We start from the raw sequence: 7500 nt of genomic DNA, 5'->3' as shown, positions 1-7500 counted from the left end.
TATGAGCCTGAAACGATGACTTCCGGTGGATCCAGACTAGCAACCGAGGAAAATACACACTCCAACAGACACACATGTAGCCATCCTTTCGCTGCATAATTGGACACCCCAACCAACCCGGCGGAATGGTTCAGAAGTAATTTTCTGTATCGTTTGTTTCTTGCTCTCTGGCGTTGGCACAGGTAAACCTAAGCTCATAACAGTGTGCAATGCTGGGTTTAAATAGGGGTTCCCTTTCCACTAACCGCACACACATTGGTGTTTGAAGTTCTAACTTTTTCCCTAAACAAACAACACACCTTCGCGCCTTCCCCACTTCTCCTACATCGTCGATCATTGCCAGAATTGCCCAACGACACGAGCCGATGGAGACGGTTCTTCCTCGGTTCCGGAAGGCTTAACACGCGGCACGGCAGGAAATTAAACTGGAAGAGATGGATAAAAAAAATAGAAAAAAATATGGCCGCCTGTCAAACCAGCTGTCACACATACCGTCGGCGGTGGTGTCGCTCAGTACCGTGTGCATTCGACGACGACGACTACGAACTACTAGACCACGCGCGGTAATGATCCATAGATCGCCTACCATTTCATCACCCCGCGAACCCGGTCTCTCTGGTGCCTTTACCACTTCCCGAAAGGGGTCCGGAAATCCGGTAACCGATAAAGTTCGGACAGACCGACGTGCGAATGCAAGCCCCCGGGGCCCACCGAACCCCGAATCGATGCTTATCTGTGGCCAACAAATTATATCCCATTAAGCCAAACACCCTGGCCCCTGGTAGCGAGCGGCCGGTGGTGCTCAGATTACCTTCAGGCGATATCGGCAACCGATGGCGAAGGCTTTTGCACTCGACAGTATGTCGGCGACGTGCGAGAGTGCTGTACAATGTTTGGTCAGTCTTGGGGCGGGAAGGTGGCCACCAAATTTCGTCGACAAGCGAGTGGGCAAGTATCGGACCTTTCCGGTCTGCAGCTCGCTTGCTCACTCGCGTCCAAACCGAACGGCTCGCGGTCACGCTACGCGACTCCAAATGAGCTTTTGTCGCGGATATCTTTTCCTCGATGGATTTTCGACAGTTTTTTTTATCGTTGGTTTTCCCTTTTTTTGTTACTCTCCATTCCTCCTCTCACCTGATCCCCTGACATGGGATACAGTGGAGTGGACGCGTTCAAGCACGATTCCCGCCCTTCAGCTGGACACAGACAGAGCAAATGTAATTCCCTAATAAAGTCATTATCCAAAATTAATTTTCTGGAACAACAGTGACGAGCGGCCTCGCGGGAGGTCCCCCCGGGGCCCCCCCTAGTGACCCCTTACCGGTTCGCTATCGCACCGCGGGTGGCGTCACCTCGCATCGCACTCGAACCACAAGACAATGGGATGGTTCGAGCCTCCAGCCTTCCAGGATTGGATGTATTTTATTCACAAAACACCTCGTTGCAGATCTGTTTGCCGATTGTGTGCTGAAGCACAGCAACGCATTCGCTTGGGCTCGTGGATTGTGAGGAAATGTTCTATCTCTCCGTCGTGCGCTCTCCGTGAAGCGAGAGCCCGCTCCGGTGGTATAGAATCGCGGAATAATTCGGGCGGCGACAGCGAATGGCGAATTAGTCGGCGGATGGCAACACTACTTGCACGAAGAAGTCGAGCCAGCGGACGGTCCGTCTAATGGCCACGTCCGGGAGAGGGGGGAGGTATTTCGCATTAGCATTATTCATGCTGCAACACCTTTGGCGCACGCGTTATTCTTTTTTTTTGGAGAGGTGCCAACCTTGCCGAGCTTGATCCCAGACGAGCTGGTCCTTTGTTACGGTTCTCAGCCAATTAACCTTTTCCTTGCGCGAGCCACGAGTGGATGACAGTTCTGCGGTCTTTTAAGCAAATGGCACGGCGTAGAGGCCTCGTTTTTTTTCTTTTTTGGATGGACCTCTTTGAAAGAGCAAATACCGGTGGGAAAGTAAAGCCTTCAAATTCGAAGACTTTTTGGCCTTCAAATTCGGAGACTCGACGGCGAGCTACGTCTGCTGATGTTTCATTGCAATTCGCGAGGAACAGTTACAAGAGTTGGACTACTCAGCCATCATAACTACCTACAGTGAGGATGCTTCCACTCGATCGCCCCGGCGTAGTGTTCCGTGAAGAGCATATTGAATTCCCTCCATAATTTATTGTAGCTATTGCTCCATGTTGTTGACGGTGCCACCGTGATTCTAGGATGCATCACTCGTCGCTGTTCGACGAGATATACAAAAATTCCACCGCACCACATCGGGCTTTTCATCAAAACCAAACCTGAATGGCGCGCCCCACGTACGTGAGTGGTCTCTTTGTTCGCGATTGGTTCTTCTGGCGTCGAAGCGGAAGCGGAAAGTCAAGTTCCGTCATCGATGCAGCGCCATATCGATCTACCGATAGAACAACAAATACACAACCCACTCACCCGAATACTGCCGGGAACTTCTGAGCCAATTCCGGCTATCCACTACAACGGCACAATTGACGCTTGCAGACCGGGTACACTGTCCCGGCCTATCCTTCAGATAGCTCGGCTTGGTAGGAATGCAATATGGTTCCAGGTTGGATTATGTTTCACCTGAAACATCATCACAACGGTACGGCGTGTACGGCGTGTAAATTGGGTTCGCGCTTGAGTGGAGTGCAACTTTGAGGTGCATGGAACGATGGAAGTGTGAAAGAACAGGTGCAACAAAAGCCTGCTTCGTTATGGCGCTGGTGGCCATGAGAGTGCTTGATAGTTCTTTCGCGTTTGAACCAAAAAACAACCCAACATACACCCAGCTCACTGTGATCGATGATTGGAGTAATTAATTCATAATGATGTCCGATGAATAAATCACATTCATTGGCCAATCGTACACGAAACGGCTCATTGGCCTGGTTCGGCCTCATTTTTGTTCAAATGCCACCACTAGATGAGCACTGATTGGTCGAATGTTTGGGGGGAGTGATAATAAGGCGATAATTTGTGCCTTTGTTTGAGCTCCAAAAACACAACGTGATGGTCGAACCATAACAGCGCGGGTGCAACTGAAAGGTGTATGAAATAACGTGATGGAAGAAGAAGCAAATTCAATGTCCAATAGAAAGATAAAGAGAGAGAGAGAGAGAGAGAGAAAGCGAGAGAAATAAAGAGAAAGACGAACAGAGAGAAAGCGAGGGCGTTTGGAATGGGCAAAAGCAGCTTTTCGTGATTAATCGCAGAATGGCGATGGCGGTCGATCGGGGGCCAGTGGAGTTAAAGTGTCTGGCTGCTGGCCCCTTCCACCTACCCACCAATCTACAATCTCCTCAATTAGAGGGTGGAAGGAGGAGGATGGTAGTGCATTATCGGAATGGAAAGATGAATCGATCCAGCGGAATGGATATTACCTTAATGTGAGTGTCTTGTTGATAGGTTCGTGATTAGAGTTGAGGATCCACCGATATCGCGCGAACCTCACGCTGGTGGTCCCGGCCACAATCAACAACGATAGTGCATCCCCTGTATGCGAGCGAGTATGTGTGATGAATAACGGGACAGACGATCAACATCAGTGCAGTGGTTGGTAGGGTGAGCGAATCGTGCACTTGGCATGGATCACGCTCCCTCGCTTCAAATCACTCTCGACTGGCTACAGACTGCTGCAACATCAGCTGCAGAACAGGACCAGACTGAAGCACAATCTACGCGCGATTGCAATCTCACGGAATTCGATTAAAAACAAAACTCAAACCAAAAAAAAAACTGGCGAATGGACGGGCGGGCGGAAAAACGTTTTGTGGCGGCTGGCCTTCTGGCTGACGCAGGACCCAGGGACCCCAGTCGCAGTGAAAAATGGCCTCCTCACCGATAAACCTGTTAAACGAATTTATGTTAATTGAAATGAGATTGAAAGGCGATACGGATCAAACAAACATAATACGCGGAAATGGCCGCGTGGCATAGCGGAACCGGACACAAATCTTGCCACCCCGCCTCCTTCCCCTCCCTGAACCGTTCCCATAACCGGACATAAAGTGAGAGATCCAATTCCGATAGTCTCACTGGTGAGCGAGAGGAGTGGGAGTGCCCTACTCTTGCGGTGTCAAGATGGACACCGTGCACCGGACACCATTCGAATCCTTGGCGGTGTGGGCGGCCTAGGCGACAATCCCGATAAGGCCGCACAACAATGGCCGCCGGTGACTCGACACACTCGCCAGGCAATAATCATAACGATGATCATCATCAACGGCAAAGGAACACGGCGCGGCGGGAACGGCATAAACTCACCGGATTGATGGGAGCCAATCTACCGAACGGGGAACGAAGAACGAGTATGCCGGCCAACACCATTACGATTGGCCGTTCATTAGGGCCTCCGGGAGAAAATAAATTTCCCTTTAACCGAATGATGATGATCATAACTCACCGTTTGCTCACCCGCTCCTAGCCCCGTGCAGAGAGCATCAGCATAAGAACAACAAATGAGACCATCATGCAAATCAGCGACATCACCATCAGCACCGCGATGGAGTGGAAGCCTTTTACCGAAGGTCTCTTGGGTGATGGATGGATCACGTCGCCTAACACCGCGCGGCTGATGGTTTGTTGGTTGCGCGCGGTTCATTATGTTTTCGGATGTTTTGTCGTATTTTGCCCGTTCGGATAACAAATGAGACCCGGGGCCGTATTTTAAGGGACCGCACCGATTTGTAGGCCCGACGGACCCGGGCGTGCGCCGACTGCCTCCTTACTCTTAACCGAAACCGTAGGCCATTAATGAGGGGAGCCATCCTCGCACGGTCATCAGCTTAGCTTTTCTTGCCGCATCTTTTTATCAGGAATTTATGGAACGATGTAATGGCGTCGTCATCCCACCTTAGAGCGTCGTGCCTAGCGCCTATTGTCTCCGACTACTTACCTGGCGATTAAGGATCGATAAAGTAAGATTAACAGTGTCGTGGCGTGTTCCTTCGAATCGCTATTGGTGCCACGCGAGAGAGAGAGAGAGAGAACCTCTGCGATCTCTTGTAGCGGGATGTTCGTGGAGTCGCGGCTCATAAACTGGCCAACAATTCGGTCACAGGAACTGGCGTTGGAGGAAGAAAAGGAAAGAAATTGAAGGGGGGTAATTAGAATTTAATAACCGGAAAATGTGTATGTTTTTAGCGGGGCCAGAGGGCGCGAGCGTGCGCGCTCGTAACTGTTGATCGTCGTCGGATCATTTTACGATCGCGCGGTGACCTCGTTGGCGCTGGTAATCATTTCTGCGTGCTTCTATGTGAGGTAGCACCGCCGAGCATCACAGGAGATTGCAACACTAAACACCGCAGTGCCATTTTATGGTTTTCTATTTTTCATAAAATCGTAAAACGCCAAAAAAAAAAGAGAGAGCATTAGAAGTAGTTAGAACGCTTCAGGTGCTGCTTCCAGGTGGTTGGCGACGCTTCTTCGTCTCGGCCGCGCGTTGGTTGTAGAATTTCAAATTTTTTGGGCATTAAGATACCGATGGCAATGTTTATTCATCGGCACCGGTTCCACCCCTTCCTCCCGGACCACCACAACTGAACCGAGCGCTGTGTTCACGGCTCAACGACCTGGTTTTTCCCCTGGTTGGTGGACCCTCCTCGGTGCGTGAGAATCGCCTTGGTCTTGGTTCCGGTTCCGGCTCGATGCACTCTCGATCTGCGATTGGGCCTTGCCGGACAATGGGCACGTACTGTGTCGGTGTGTGTGGTGGAAAGTGTGCCTCATAATTACTTACTTATCTGGTGAAAGATATGATAGACCTTCTTCGTCGGCAAGGGGAAGGTTAATTCCGGAACTCTTGTTTTCGCGGAAGGTGCGCACAGCAAGAAGGTGCCAGAAGCTGTTCCACGCTTTGGAATGCGCACCTTTGGCCAACAGAATGCTCACCGTTACCGTTACGATCGCTGCTGCTTGATTGAGATTAGTTTGCACAACGTGGCGTGGCATCAATCTCGCGACTGCTTCAGCTAATCAGCGCCATTGCTTCGTCCGGAAAACCACAACGCCCAAGCCACGAGCCGTTTATCTTGTAGCCAAGATAATGAACATTTATGGAGCACCACTCCGTGTGCACGATTGTGATGCAAATGTGGCCAGCACGAGCTGGTGTACGAGCGAATCTGTTTTGAGTGATTTTTGCCATGATGAAAACATCGGCCACATGATTGAAGGTTCCCTTTCACCCCGTTCCGTGCTCTAATCCTCGTGGCTGTCAGGTGATCCACGATTCCAGTGTTCCTGGCGGACCATCAAACGGATTGCCGAATGCTGGGGTAGAATTGTGAACAACCGTTTCCGGTGCGTCATCGCAATCCATTGAGTCTCTCGTTGAGCTGACGCACTAGCACTGCAGCAAACGTCATCAAGGTGCCGTTTGATCGCTTTTGGTGCAATGTTTTCATTTAATTTGAAACTCTTTACGGCCCATTCTCGTCCCAATCGGGTTGGAGAAGCAGATTCTATCTAAACCCCACAAAACGGACCACCAACCGGACCGGACTCCGCCAATGGGAGTTTCGACGCGAAATCCAAACAATCGAACATCGCCGTATCGTCGTTTGCGATGTCCGGTGAGTCCTGGGGTTCCGGTTGCGTGGAACCGTGGACAATACGCTGCAAGGGATTCTGAACGAGCGAAGCCCGCACTGTAGGTTCTGTTTCGGATGGATTTTTGATCTCTTTTTCGTTTTTCTTTTTTTTTTGGTTAGACAGAACGTCATTTGATCGGCCTTCGATTAGTGGCGCTCGAGGCCTGGTTGCCGACTGCGTTCGACGGTGGTCTTTGGAAGCTGCATGGAACCATTTCGAAACGAACGCTATGGAGCATCCTCTGGGCTGGATACGACGTGTGTTTGCAATTGAGACATGAAAGCAATCCCGAAACTTTGCTTCGAACGATAGACATCATGCTTGACGTGTGTGGTGATGGTTGCTGCTGTCGGGTAACTCGAGTCGATGCCGAGGAGTCGGAATCAACAACGATTGATGAAATTAATTACTCCTCACACAGTGATCGAGCTTGAGCTGCTGGCTGTTGGGGTTTATGTTCCGACAGGATCCATTGGTCGACTGCTGAGGATAACGTCGGATAATTAGGGTTCCTCCATCACGCGTGATCAAATTAACACTCGCATTCTCAGTGCCAAACCGTAGCGTTTTTTTGCATAGAAAACCATACAAAACCTCGCCACTTTGAAGACAAAATATGCTGCTCGGTTATGACGATCGAAAGGGAGATTTTGTTGATTTTTCAAATCAACCCCTCGTTCGAGGCCTCGGAATAAAAGGGAATAAATCCCTGAATGGCGCGCTATATTCATCGCTTTTCCATAAACCTTTATGGGGTTTCGGTGATGCGCTCACGAGATCCGGATCGATCCGATTTACCTCCCGCGCGCATTGCATCGCTTCACCGCGGTGGTGATATTTTCTGCTGAATTTCTCCAAAATAATGGCGAGTTGGATGGACGGGGCCCGGGATCCT

This window comes from Anopheles aquasalis, chromosome 2, assembly GCF_943734665.1.
Source record: "Anopheles aquasalis chromosome 2, idAnoAquaMG_Q_19, whole genome shotgun sequence".
NCBI classification, from domain to species: Eukaryota; Metazoa; Arthropoda; class Insecta; order Diptera; family Culicidae; genus Anopheles; species Anopheles aquasalis.
This window is presented reverse-complemented; position numbering follows the sequence as displayed.